The sequence below is a fragment of the Zosterops lateralis genome (assembly GCF_965231275.1).
Source record: "Zosterops lateralis genome assembly, chromosome: Z".
Classification (NCBI taxonomy): Eukaryota; Metazoa; Chordata; class Aves; order Passeriformes; family Zosteropidae; genus Zosterops; species Zosterops lateralis.
Window position 1 is genome coordinate 43,204,725 of NC_139800.1, and position 13,653 is coordinate 43,218,377.

Here is a 13,653-nt window from a genome sequence, read left to right on the forward strand (position 1 = left end):
CACTATTCTCAAGAGATCCTTAGAAGATAGCAACACCAAGACATCTCAATGCTTTATAATGTTTGCATTTATCTTGACTCCAGAAATCCCTCCAAGGCAGAAAAAAAAGGCAAATAATTCTCCCAGAAACTACTAGGAGTCAGCCACCCAGAACACTGGTGTCAAGGTCATGTTTATCTGTGCTGGCTTCAGGCTTTCCTATTTCTTCTCTTTCTAATGAAATTCCTTGGCTCACCAGAGACACACATGTCTGCTTCAGAAGATGAACACATAACACTGTATGAATACTCTAAGGAGAAGACTGAAACATACCTTGGGATCAGAAGCAGAAAGTGCAGAAATACAGCTACTTAAAGGGTGAAACCTTGTATTTAACTTAGACACACTGAATTTTGAGCGTGGCGAAACTCAGTGCGTGTTACGAAGTTTGAGAGGCTAAACTTTTCTAAAGTGAAAGAAAAAGTATCTGTGTACCAATATTTCTTTCTCAGATTATTTTACTACCATAAAGGCTTTTCGTTTTTTCTAAGGAGTACAAGGAAGGTGCATTTAGTAGCATGCTTTTCAGATGAGGTACTGTTTTCACACTTGCCAATACAGACTTTAAAAACCTGACATGAATAACTCCACTGATTCATCAGATAAAGGATGTAGTTTACTTAAAATTTTTGTTCAAAATCTAATATGAAGAATCCCTTAGCTGTCTGTTTTAAATCACCCAGGTGACAATCAACCTGTGTGCTACTACAGATCCTTTATGTAACAGAAGTACACAGGTCAAGAGAATGATGGAATGAAAAAATTCCCACCCAAAACTACAACAGTTCACCATCTGAAGCCCTACTGATGCTGAAGTTTTGTCTTTTAAAGAACTAGAGATAGCCGAGCGGATGGTAAGTATCTTCCTCCTCAAAAAAGCAAAAAGAGGACCTAGCAAATCACTAGATATACAAATGACTACACTGCGTGCACAGTGATGTTCAGCCCTCGCAAAAATAGCCTTGAAAAAACATCTTGTTTTCCTAAGGCAAATACTGTCAAAGTCATCACTTCCCACACTTGCACTCTCAAAAGGAGGCCTGGCATTTTGAAAGGAAAATATCACAGTAATAAGCGTTATTACTGTGACAGATTGCATACAACAAGTGGATAGCATTGTAAAAACAAAATGCACCAAGTAATGTGAATACAGGCACAGATGGCTGAGATCTCCAGATGACCTCCCAAGTTCTGGACAGTCTGAATGTTCACATCACGCCAGGCTAATAACTCTGCTCTGCTGGTGGCAAAGGCAGCTCTGGTGAACATCCTGACTCATGTGAACTCTGATGCAGCAAGAGCATTTCAACTTCCCATCCTTCTTGGTTGTTTTGCTATAAGGTTTATTTACGCAATGAAAAGGTTAAGAAGCCCACTCTCTCAGGCCATCTAACAAAAGTCATAATGACTTAGTCAGCATTTTGAACCCGTATCAATGCCTATAATTCTCAATAGCAGTGGGTCAGTATTCTTAAGCTAGTAAGTTACTGCAAGTAATTAAAATTTTACAGAATCATAAAATACGCCGCACTGAAAGGGAACCACAAGGATCATCATCCCACTCGTGGGCCTGCACAGGACAGCCCCAAGAGTCACACCATGTGCCCAAGAGCACTATCCAAACACTTCTGGATTCCATCAGGCTTGGTGTTGTGCCCACTTCCTAAGGGAGCCTTTTCCAGGAACCAATCACATTCTGGGTAAAAAACTTTTCCTAATATCCAACTTAAGCCTCTCCTAGCACAGCAGCTTTGTACCATTCCCTTGGGTCCTGTCACTGGTCATCAGAGAGATCAATGCCTGCTGCTCCTCTTCCCCACACAAGGAAGTTGTAGCCTGCAATGAGGTCTCTGTCTCTCCTCAGTTTCCTCCAGGCTCAGCAAACTGAGTGACCTCAGCCACTCCTCGTATGACTTCTCCTCTACATCCTTCGCAGTCTTCACTGTTGCCCTACTTTGAGATTTTAGACAATCAATACAGTAGTGGAGAAAGAAATCATTCTTTGTCCAAGTCTCCAATATTCCAAGTTTATTTAGACTGCAGTAATAAAGAGACAAGAAAAGTCAGCTTTAATTTTTCTCTCATCAACTCTTCCTACAAACTCACAGGCATTTATAAGTTTATCCATCGTCAGCACTAAGGGCAATTAAGAAACAGTTTCTGAACAGAACATAGTTCTTCTTTATCAAAAAAAACCAAAAACCCACAAACACACAAAACTAAACTAGCATCGATGATACTTCAGACGTAATTCTGTGTCTGAGAAAACAATTGCAAGTACAAAAGAATCCAAATATGCTTACCTAAAACATTAAGCACCTTAAACATGCACATTTTGGCAGAAATCACCAGGACATGCACTATTAGTAGTAACTGCTATTGGTAGATATCTCTAGCTGTAACACAATGACTTTTAAGTCTATCTGTAAGTTCTCAGAGAGGGAACAAACAAATTGTGGAGATTTTTTCTTAGCTTACAAGATTATCATATGCCATTTTCTGAACAGAAAGATGATTCCACAATTACCCACATCTGATTATTTCAGTAGGTTTGTTTCAGAAACACACACACACAAAAGATTAAAAATCAGACAATAGGGGCTTTAATTCGTCATATTACTTTGTTTTTAATTAAGCAAAGAACACGCATGTCAAAGAACAAGCAGTGCTAGTGCCACAGAGCATATGTAATATTAACATATTCTGTTAATGCAGATTCCAACTAGCCTTCCTCCCACATGCACATTACCATGGTGATTTGCAAAATTTCCTGCCTGGGACTTCAGAAAAGTACAGCATTTGAAATGCCCTCAGCATCTTTGAATACATGCAAACACAAGTTACATTTTAAAAGACACTAAGTCACAAATAGTATGATAAAAATGTCTGTAAGAGAAGAACACTGACAAATATATCTGAATATGATCTCAACCAGTAGAAACAAAGCAACAAAGCTTTCAGATCACACTTTCTGTCCTTGAAAGAAAAAGAACAAAGTTTAAGAATTTGAAAAAAGAGATAGCATATATACAGTATAAAAAGCATAATCTAGAACCATCCATTACCTCTGTCAATATTGGAGTCCCTATCTGAGCTGTGGAAGTGTCACTTTCAAAACAACATATTTTCTTTAATGGAATTCTTAATTTACATACTATTTCAGTAAAATGCCCACTTGTTTGCACTATCACAGGTCTGAGCCTGCTGTGAGATTCTCCCAAGCAGGATCACTCTTGATGCAGTTTCCTTTTATCTATTACAATTTTCAAGTAAACTAAATAATAATTTAAAAAATCTTAAGAAATAAAGGTCATCTTACTGTGAATACATACATATTCTGACAACACAGAGGTCAAAGGACTGGAAGTGAAGGTGACAACTGTGGCCCAACCAAATAATAAAAATGTTAAAAACAAAATCCACCACAACCTCTAGTATCTGTATTTTTCTATAATTAAACTGACAATGCTTTGGTTTGTAAATACTTTTGAATACAGCTATCTGCAATTCTACTGAAGAAATATAAGGAATAAGACTCCACCATAACTGGTAACAGCTGGTTGATGGCCAGTATCACCCTTGCAAATGCATTCTTGCAGAGATGCAGCTAACTTGCTTTGCAGAGTTTAAATTGAAATGAATTTACACGATCCATGAAAGCTTTACCACTAATTTAACCACAGACAGGGTTTGACCTGCAATGCTTAGAGCTGAAAAGAGGTCACTATTCCTGCTGACTTCCCAGGAAAGGCCTGTGCTAAGTGAAAGTGCCACTTAGCAATCATTCACGGAAAGTAAAGGCACTAGTGCAGGAATTTAGACGTTCTCCTACAGAAAAAGGAAGCTTGAATTCAGTAGTCCCTAGAGGATGGTCCACACATTTTACTACAGAGTGAAACTGGCTGTACTTACATACTGCCCCTTCAAATTCACCTCAATACAGTTTCAAGTTGAGCTAAGATTTTTGAAGAGTATCACAAGGCTTTGCCATTTCAAGAAAGCTTAGAAGAAAACAAGGTACAATTATAAGAAATAGCAGAGCTGAACACACCTAGATGTATGTTTTTAAAAAAGTCCCTATTTCAACACTGAGATAAAGACTTGATTACATAGCAAACCCTGGCTGCACCAGTGACATGCTCCCACTGTGAGCACATCAGCTAAACATTCGTGCAAGGTGAATTTTTGATAGGACAAAACCAACCAACCAAAAAGAAGTAAAATAACGGAATTAGTTCTTAGCTCTCTATTGCCTCTGCAAATTATTCCTCCTATATGCTTGAGGATAAAACAAAACAAAACAAAAAAAAATCAGATGACCAAGCAGTGCATGAAATACTAAAAATAACACAATTGATGAAGACTGTTCCCTGCTCCCTTCTTCCTCCCCTTAAAAATTAGATGTTACTTAAAATACACATTTTAAGCCTTTCTTCCAGTCCACCATACACTGACCTCTTGAATATGTCTACATCAAACAAAATGGGTAAATTCCCATTTCTGAAATACTTACCTGTAATTCTGGCTGGAGGAAACAGCTTCTACTGTATCTCAAAACCTGTTTATACAGTTCAAGTGAACAGGACTATTTAACTTGAAACTACATTCTTACATCAATTTTAGGGGGTTTTTAACTATATCAAGCCAGAACAAACTTTATAAAACTCAGCTTACTAGAAAAGAATTTGAGTGCAAATATATGAGGGCAAGACACCATTCACTTGAAGGGTTAAGAGAAGAAATAGGTAGTTGAGCTCAAGTGAAAAATTGTTCTCAGGAAGCTTTAAAGGAGTAGGTGGAATTCCTCTAGCAATTGGTGTTTGATGCTAATAGCTTCATCATATGGGGCCAATTAAAAGAGATGTTATCAGACAGCAGAGGATTTATTGAATATCAGCTGTAAGATAAAAGCAACCAATAAATGTAACAAGACACTTCTTGCATGTAATATTTCAGTACTAAGCAGTGTGACTGTTGTGACAAGGAAGCCAGCTGCAAATTAGAAAAGTCCTATTTTTGCATGAGATTTAACAGTTGGTCTCCAAATTCAGTGAGTGAGTACAAAACAGATGATTAAAGGTCCCACTCCAAAAATGAAGCATGGAGAAAGTACAGCAAGTCCATACAAAGACAAGCCAAAACTTTAAGACAGAAAAAGTACTAAATTTGAGACAGAATTCACAAAGCTCATTCTGCGGGGACAGCTGGGATTTTAACTGGGGAGGCTTTGATGGCAACATGCTTTCTATTCTGTGAAAACAAAGTTTTCCTAAGGAAACATTTTTGAATTCTTTGTAATAACTGATAAAGTTCAAGGCACGTACAGTGAGAAGGAAACAGGTTGAGTTGTACAGCGATTAGTAAAAAAGTACAAGATAGTAAAATACCCAGTGAACCATGATGCAGTCTGTAATCAGTTACTTGGTTCATGCACAGTTTTGCCCTTGTACTATTTATACTTCGATAAAACAAATAGCTCTGTCTTTCAGCCTAAATGGATAGAGATACTTACAATATTTTAACCCTGCTTGCCTGAAGCACAACTCAAAGCACTCCAACTGTTTAGCTGTGAAAAATTATTAGATTAGAGATGTCATCTCCATGTGCAATGCTCTCCCAGCACTACAAGCCCCTTACTGCTTAGTTCAAAGTTTCTCCTTTTCTATAAAGATCAACTGCTATTTCTCCTCCAGCACCTCTTTCCAACACAGAGGCACTAGTGCAATCAAACCTCATCACAGGCCAGCACACTTCTGTTACAACTTATGTATGGTGGGGAAAGGATTCAACTCTGTCCAGTGAAGAACTGAGGTAACTGTTTTCTAGTAACTATGGTATCAGATCAAGGGCTCAGGTAACTGCAACTCAGTAGACCTTCGACATTACTAGATGTGAGCCTATAATACGATCTCTACTTTGAACATGAGCCAAATAAGTAAACCATTGAACACAAATTACATAGACCCATCTTAGTTGTTTGTTGAATATAGTTTAGCAGTAACACAGAAGCCAGCTGTATAGCAGTTCCTAGCCCTTCAGGGAGTGCAATGATCAGCAGACTGCCTTCTCCCGTGCCCCACTTGTGCACTACTGCACATGCAGATGGAAGGTATCACAGAATATGCTGAGTTGGAAGGGACCCCCAAGGATAATGAAGCCCAGCTCCTAGCTCTGAGCAGGACAGCCCTAAGTCACACAAGCAGCTCTCCTGACACCTCGCAACAAATATTGGAAATCTGACTGGACAGAAAACTAAATAAATTAAAAGAGGAGTTAATATAGCTCAGTTATGGCATCTGGAAAGATGCCTGCAAAACCTGCTGACAATTGCATTTGACACTTGACGTCTTCCTCCTTACACCTCCTCCCTAAGCCTTTCTGTTAATGTGATACTGACAAAGAATATGTACGACTGGTTTGAAGTAGGTCTGCACTCCCTTAACTTTGCCTTCTACATGGATAAGAGAGCTCCTCTTCCCCTTGGAGTTGAGGTGAAGCAGTCAACAAACTATTGTTTCTCTTACAACTACCCTAGGTCTGGCAGTTTCATCTCACACATTCACTTTTAAGCACACACGAAACATTCAGTATGAGAAAGACCAAAGGAGTCCTCAGGCAGAGTTACCCATCTATGCAATGGGCATTGAGCCAAGACCTCTCCTAGAACACTCACCAGCCTAATTTTCTACATTCTCTTTGCTACTAATAGGCAGCTTTCTCGCTGCTAAACTTCCCTTCCAATCTGTCCGTTATGCGAAACCCCCACTTAAACATACTCAGTGCAGCTGTTTGATTGCTCTCTTACCCACATTCAATTGCTTCAGGTTGCTTCCTCCTTGAATTTGTTATCATTTCTTCTCATTGCTAGTCATACAATAAAATGAGACACTCATCATGCAAGACAGCCTTGCTTCATCAAAATAACACGAAACCTTAGGTTACTGTGAATACACAAAATCAACTTCACATCAACCGATGTTCTTTAAAGAAAAATTAATCCAATACACCCATCTCAAGACCAGCATCCTTTAGAGCAGCCCTCTTCCTCCTCCCCCTCTCTCCTTTATTTTCCTCTGTGGCTTTGTTACAGAAAGGAATACATTTGCCTGCTTTTCTAGCACATCTACACCTAGCCTATTCAAAAAAAGAAAATAATTTATTTGTGCAGTCATCATATACACATATATACATATAAACACTTTTTTTTACACAAAAGTAATACAGCAGCTATAATATTAAAATAATTCCTTCATGCTAACCCTGTTAAGTACACTTTGAGCATTGATAAAATTGGTTTGAAACATGCATTCATGTTTCAGCAGTCAATTGTCTACAGCACTTCAGAATATATAAGAAAGCAATTCTCTCACTTTAAAAGTACGAAAACAGTGACTAACACTTTCACAACACCCTAAGTTCCTTTAAAACTCTTACATTCACTATACAATACAAAGCCAGCATTAAAACTCAGAGACTCAAGATAACTAGTATTACACAGATATAGTAGTGACAAACACATTATAATGAATATGGCATGAGGAACAAGGGCCACACTAGCCTTCATCCACTTCTCTATCTACACGTACACAGAGACACAAAATGTGAAACACACACCCAGGGGTAAGGCGACCAAAGATAAGTGTTTACATATGTTTACGTAAGGTAACAGTCCATAATGTTTGCTAGAATCGTACCCAGGAAAAACATATATTGCAATAATTAATTATATGATAAACTTCTACTCACTACCTGGACTCAGGCTGTCAAGTGTAATCAAGAGCTGCAACTGAGTTGATGAGAACTAATGTGACTAGGAGAAATATATCACTCAAAAGTGAAAATTAGTCATATTTGAATTCTATCCAAGCACTCACTGACACTGACCAGAGCCCAGTGGGTTCCTGTCCAGAGCTAAAACTAAACATGTCAGAGTATGCAAAATCAACTGGCACAAGATTTTCCTTAGTAGTATGGTATGCTAAGTTTACATTTAATTTGTCAAGCTAAGTTCACTGAAAATGAAAGTAACAACAACAACAACAACAACAACAACAACAACAACAACAACAACAACAACAACAAAAATTCCACAAGAGCAGTATCTCCAGAGAGTACTTCAACACCAGGTTTCTTTTTTTCCATTATTGAGTCATTTAATTTCACGTTATGCTTTATGCCTAAAAGGTAGGTCTATAAATCACATTAAGCAAAGCAAGTATCTCAGTGCTATCCCTATTAGTTTGAAAAAAAAATCCTGAATTTCAAGAAACTGCCACCTCAAAGATATATCACAGAATATGTTCTCCTTGTCAGCAGTGTAAAGGATAAAGTATTTTGTTAATAGTGCACTGTGATTCTAGCGAGGAGAAACTCAAGAGGCAAAAAAAGAAGCCCCTTCACATCCCACCTCAGGGTCAAAAGGTCTGGTACAAGTATCTTAAGGGTTTGTGCAAGCTTCTTCAGTTAATGGGTGTTACATGGACTCCTTACGTAGTGGACGATCAATTACAGCAACAACAGTTAATTAGTGCTGTTTCACCACCAACAACCATTACTCCTAGAAAAGCAACTTACTGCTGGGGAAAGAGATGAAATGTGATATTTAATCCTTCTTGTTTACTGTAACAACTCCATGGCATACAATCTGATTCTTTGAAACCATTTTAGAGTTAATATTTTATCACTGCAATGAAAGCTCTGATACACAGGTTAAAAAAGGACAGTAAAATATACGGAAAGAAATCTGGAATATACACTCAATTTCTCATCTCCTTTTCCTGTTTCTAAATCAACTCTTCTTTTTTTTTATATGATGGGATATTTGAAATATTTCTAAGTGTCTTTTCCCAACTGAGATCAGTCACCATGTCCTTAAGAATTCCTACAGACCAGCACACTGCACAGTAAGCCACCACAGAACTTCCAAAACACTCACAGAGTCAGAATTACTAGCAGGTTTCAAAAGAAATTTATTTTGTGCAGTTATACAACACCACAAATAAATTGACAATTACCTTTTGGCAAAAACAGCCTTTGAATAAAAGATAATTTAACTGTAATATTTCTGGGCAAGCTATATGTAACGACAGTTTCAGAGTTCTTTGTTTCTCTGTTGCACAAATGCCACATAACATTATATGGACTGAGTGACGTAATTTGTAGGCTACACAACTCTGGCCTATATACAGGGAAACTTCACCAAGAAGTGTCTTGATCATTGAATAACTCATACTTGTTAGCAAAATCACTTTAGATGCCCGGACAGCTACATCCAGGTTCCAGCTTCTTACTCAAGCTAACAGGAGAACCCAAATTTAAAAGAGCAGTGATGTAGCTATTAACATACAATGAAGTTTATGTTTATATTAAATTTGTACAGTGAACTATCCCATTGCTTATCTGCTACTTATTTCATTAATGGTTGTAGTTATTTGCTTGACCACTTTATGCAGTTTCATCTACAACAACCCCCTTCACCCTTCAAAAAAAATCCCATTATTACAGTAGAAATTTAGTATTTGATTACATCTTTCAAAAATGCATCTATATTTTAACACCATAAAAAACAACCCAGAAATTTATCTACGCCTTCAAGGAGCTGTTATTAATCAGATCACCTAAGTAGAATACTTGACTAAACATGCCTTATGAGTGAGGAAAAAGCAACATCTAATCTCAGCTATTTTTGTCAAATACAGGGAAACACACTAGTATTACACTTACAGGTATTTCCTATACACTGATTTAAGTCTAAAAGGCTGACTGTCAGCCCTGGAGGATTAAGTAAGACCCAGCACCATAACCATACCTAAAACAAGCACTTAAGGCATCACTTTCTCCCAGATTTTCTTTACTTTTCTATTTTTTTACCAGTTATTGCAGTCTAGGAGAGACATATATATGCGACGGGCATGGGAAAAGTCTGGCTAGGGTCTCACAAAAATTACTCTTCAAGTTTTTGTCTCACAGACACGAAATAATCACTCCGTTCATCAAGCCAAGTTTAGAAGCAAAACCGGATAACTTACAGTTTAATGCATATCAGCTTCACAGTTAAACGTCACAGGGCCTCACGTTCTCCTGGAACGTTCTCCTGGGGAAGAGTGACAATTCTGGTCACAATTCAGGGTCAGCACACGGAGCGCCTGCCCGAACACCACGCGCTCACCCCGCACACCAGCGCCGCATCTCACACAGCCGCTGTTCAGCTCTGATTTACCTCTCTGAGCTGGACGAGCACGACAGTCACTGCTGCTGCACCCCAGCGCCTTCCTTCTCCCCCTTCCCCTGCCGGGAGGGCCGTACACCCTTCCCGCGGGGCTCCCTCCGCACGGCGCTCGGGGACACGGTGGGAGGGCGGCCCGGAGGCGTCGCGGCATTCCCGGCTCGGCATTCCCGGCTCGGCATTCCCTCCCGCCGCGGCACCACGCCCTCCCTGTGCCGAGCCCGGCCCCGCCGCACCTGCCCGCCCGGGCCATGGGGCGGGGGTGCACGGCGTTAGAGAAGAACCCAAAAAAACCCCCAACCCACCCTCTAAAAGCCTCATAAACCTCCAAAAGATCAAAAAAACCCCAAAACCTAGGAAACCCAAACCCCTCTTCATTATTTTTTTTTTTTTTAATAGCCCACCACGAAATTTGTTGCTCGCTCCTCTTTGTCCGAGCGTCAGGCGCGATTCCGGCCGAGCATCCCCCGCGGCACTGCCGCTCCCGAGGCCGGAGTCTCCCCCGCACCGCATCGCATCGCCCCGCCCCGCCCCGGCCCCGCCGCCCCGGCACCGCGCTCGGCCCGGCCCTGGCTGCCCGCTGGTGGGGCTGGCGGTGCGGGGAACACCGGCGGTGCTGCAGAACCCCCCCCATAACCATAACCCCCCAATCGCTGCCGGGAGGAGCCCCCGGGGAAGGCAGCGGCCGCAGCCCAGCCCAGCCCGCCGGCAGGTACCGGGAGGGTGCCGGGAGCGGCGATCCGCTCAGCTCTGCCCCGCCACTCACCGTGCCCACGGCGGCGCCCGCTCCTTTGTGTGCCCGCCGCCCCCCGGCACCTCCGTCTCCCCCTGCCCCGCGCCCCCTCCCCGCCGCGCCGGGGGCGGAGGAGGACGCAGCCGAGATCCGCGGAGGAGGCCGCTGCCGCCGGCCGGTCACAGGCAGCGGGCACAGGCGGCGGGCACAGGCTCCCGGCGGCTCCCCGGGCGCCCGGCCGGCAGCGGCGGAGGCGAGCTCGGGGTGAAGATGGCGACCTGGGCGGCGCGGGGAGGGAATCCCCAGGCCGGCCCGCTCCGCTCCGCGCTGCCGGCTGGGCTGGGCTGGGCTGGGCTGGGCGCGCCGGGGAGGGGAGGGGACAAAGAGCGGCTGCCGCTGCCCGTCAGCGCTATCGCCGTGCCGCCCGCTCCTCCTGCGCCGCCCCCGCCCGTCCAACCTCCGCCCGCGCCGCCGCGCTTCCTGCCCGCCCCGCCCCGCTCCCGCCGCTCCCTGCCCGCCCCGGTGACCGCCCCGCTCCCGCCGCTCCCCGGACAGAGTGTGCTGCCATCGCCACCGCCGTGAGGAGCAGCGGAAAGCAGGTCACGAAAGCTCTTGTGCTTTGGTCAGACAAGAAAATGAGAAGGGGATTTTTCTCCTGACCCCCAGCTCCTGACAGCAGCAAGCCCGCTCTGTGCGTGTCGGTAAAATTTCAGCGTCCCACATCACTCGTTCCTCCGGCAGTCACTTCAGTTGCTGACTGAGAGGTGGTGAGTCATGGTGGGCGCTCCACACCTGTAGCTGGTTTACTGATTCAAAATAGGTGTGGTACCACTGCGACCCTCGGAAAGCTATCTCTGCTCCATTCCAACAGATGCCTTTTGAAAGTAAAAAATAAGGAAAAAATGCTGAAGGTGGCAAGCATGACTCAAATATGAAACACGATGAGCATGCAAGATCAGGTACTCCTTGCTGGGTGTAGAACTGTGGCTGGAAGCCATACCCAGTGACATCGTATTGCTGTCAAGCCATGGTTCTTCACAAGGCGGTCTTAGGTTGCCATCTCTCCCCTGCACTTTTTCTGGTTTTGCACGTCATCCTTGATTCAGTGGCATGAGTTAAAGTAAAGAATGTGGCAATATAATTTTTTTTTTTTGACTGCCAACATGTTTATGGTTTATTATTTCTCCAGACTGTGTTGTTACAATTTTGGATATTTTTCTGAAAGGGTTTTGTGCCCAGCAATATACTTGTGTCTAAATTGCCTTCAGAAGAACATAGTGTGAGGAGCGCCTCCATCAGCCATGCCCTGACACTGATCTTCCAGTCACTGAAAACGAATTTCAGCTCAGTGCCCTGCAGATGGTGTTTCTGCTGTGTGTGTTTAGATTATGAACACCCTTATTTAGAACCCTAGAATCATCAGGGTTGGGAGACACCTCTTAAGATTGCCAAGTCCAACCATCAACCAGCACTACCACTGTAACCCTTAAACCACTAACCCACATCACCCAGCACCAAATCCAGATTCCTCTTAATCACCTTCAGAGATGGTAACTCCACTACCTCCCAGGGCAATCTATCCCAATGCCTAACATGCTCTAATAGGAAAAAAAAATAATTCTAATATCTAACCTGATTCTTCTGTCTCAGCTGAAGGTCGTTTCCTCAGGTCCTTTCACTGCAGGCACAGTGGAAGAGAGCTCTGGATGCTGAATGCGAGAAATCAGGCAGCAGAACAGTGTCTGTGGGAAACTAAGTCACACTGATTTCTCATACTGGCCTGAGATACTGTGGCTTGAGAAATTGTAATGAGGAATTCAAACAGTCCTTGGAGAAAGTAAAACAACCTTTGCAGGTGTTGTTTGTTTCCCTGTTGTTTACTTGCAAGAATGATTGAGGGCTGTTGTTCCGAACTGTCCAATGATAGTGATGTGTTAGTTTGCTGTTCAATGAAGTTTTATTCCATTGGAATTGTCTATAAAAGAAGATTTCAAAGAGTAAAGATTGCTGTCACTTGCTAACAAGCCTGAGAGTCTGTGTGTCCTTTTCTACTGCCTTTCCTAATCAGAGCAACAGAGACCAACCCCCACCTCACTGCAACCTCCTTTCAGGGAGTTGTAGAGAGCAAAGAGTTCTCCCCTCCTCTTCTTATGGCTAAACAAACGCAGCTACCTCAGCAATAAGACATGTTTTCTAGTCCTTTTACGAGCTTTTTTGGACTTTCTTCCAGCACTTTATTGTCCTTTTTAAAGTGAGTGGTCTGGAACCTGACTTGAGGTGCAGCCTCAGCAATGCAAAGTACAGGAGGATGATCACTCCCCTTGTCCTGCTGGCCTCACTGTTCTTGGTTCAGGCCCAGATGCCATTGGCCTTCTTGGCCACCTGGGCACACAGTGGCTCACACTGAGGTGGGTCTCAACAAGCACCCCCAAGTCCCTTTTTGCTGAGCACCTCTCTCTCCCAGCCTGTAGTGTTGGATGGGTTTGCTGAGACTCAAGTGCAGGACATGGCACTTGGCCTTATTTTATACCTGCAAAGAACAGCTGCAACTGTTACTTCCATTCTGCTGAAGATTATCATTACTCTTCATGGACTTTACTTTATAAGAATCCTGTTACGTAAAGAAACTGTTATTATCCCTGCTTTCAAAATGAGA

At 42.7% G+C, this 13,653-nt stretch overlaps 1 protein-coding gene across 2 annotated transcripts in view; it reads right to left on the minus strand.

Moving 5' to 3' along the window:
* The window catches only part of CDC42SE2 (CDC42 small effector 2), an 83,482-nt gene extending 72,369 nt beyond the window's left edge, over positions 1-11,113 (minus strand). Inside the window, exons 1-2 of one of the 2 annotated variants that reach the window (XM_083884356.1) lie at positions 11,031-11,113; positions 10,068-10,132 (exon numbers count right to left, since the gene is read on the minus strand). The gene's annotated coding sequence lies outside the window, so the exon portion shown is untranslated. Of the gene's footprint in view, positions 1-10,067; positions 10,133-10,258; positions 10,279-11,030 lie in introns of those variants that run through there. The other variant, XM_083884357.1, reaches the window with a different exon arrangement.
* Positions 11,114-13,653: the final 2,540 nt, after the last annotated feature.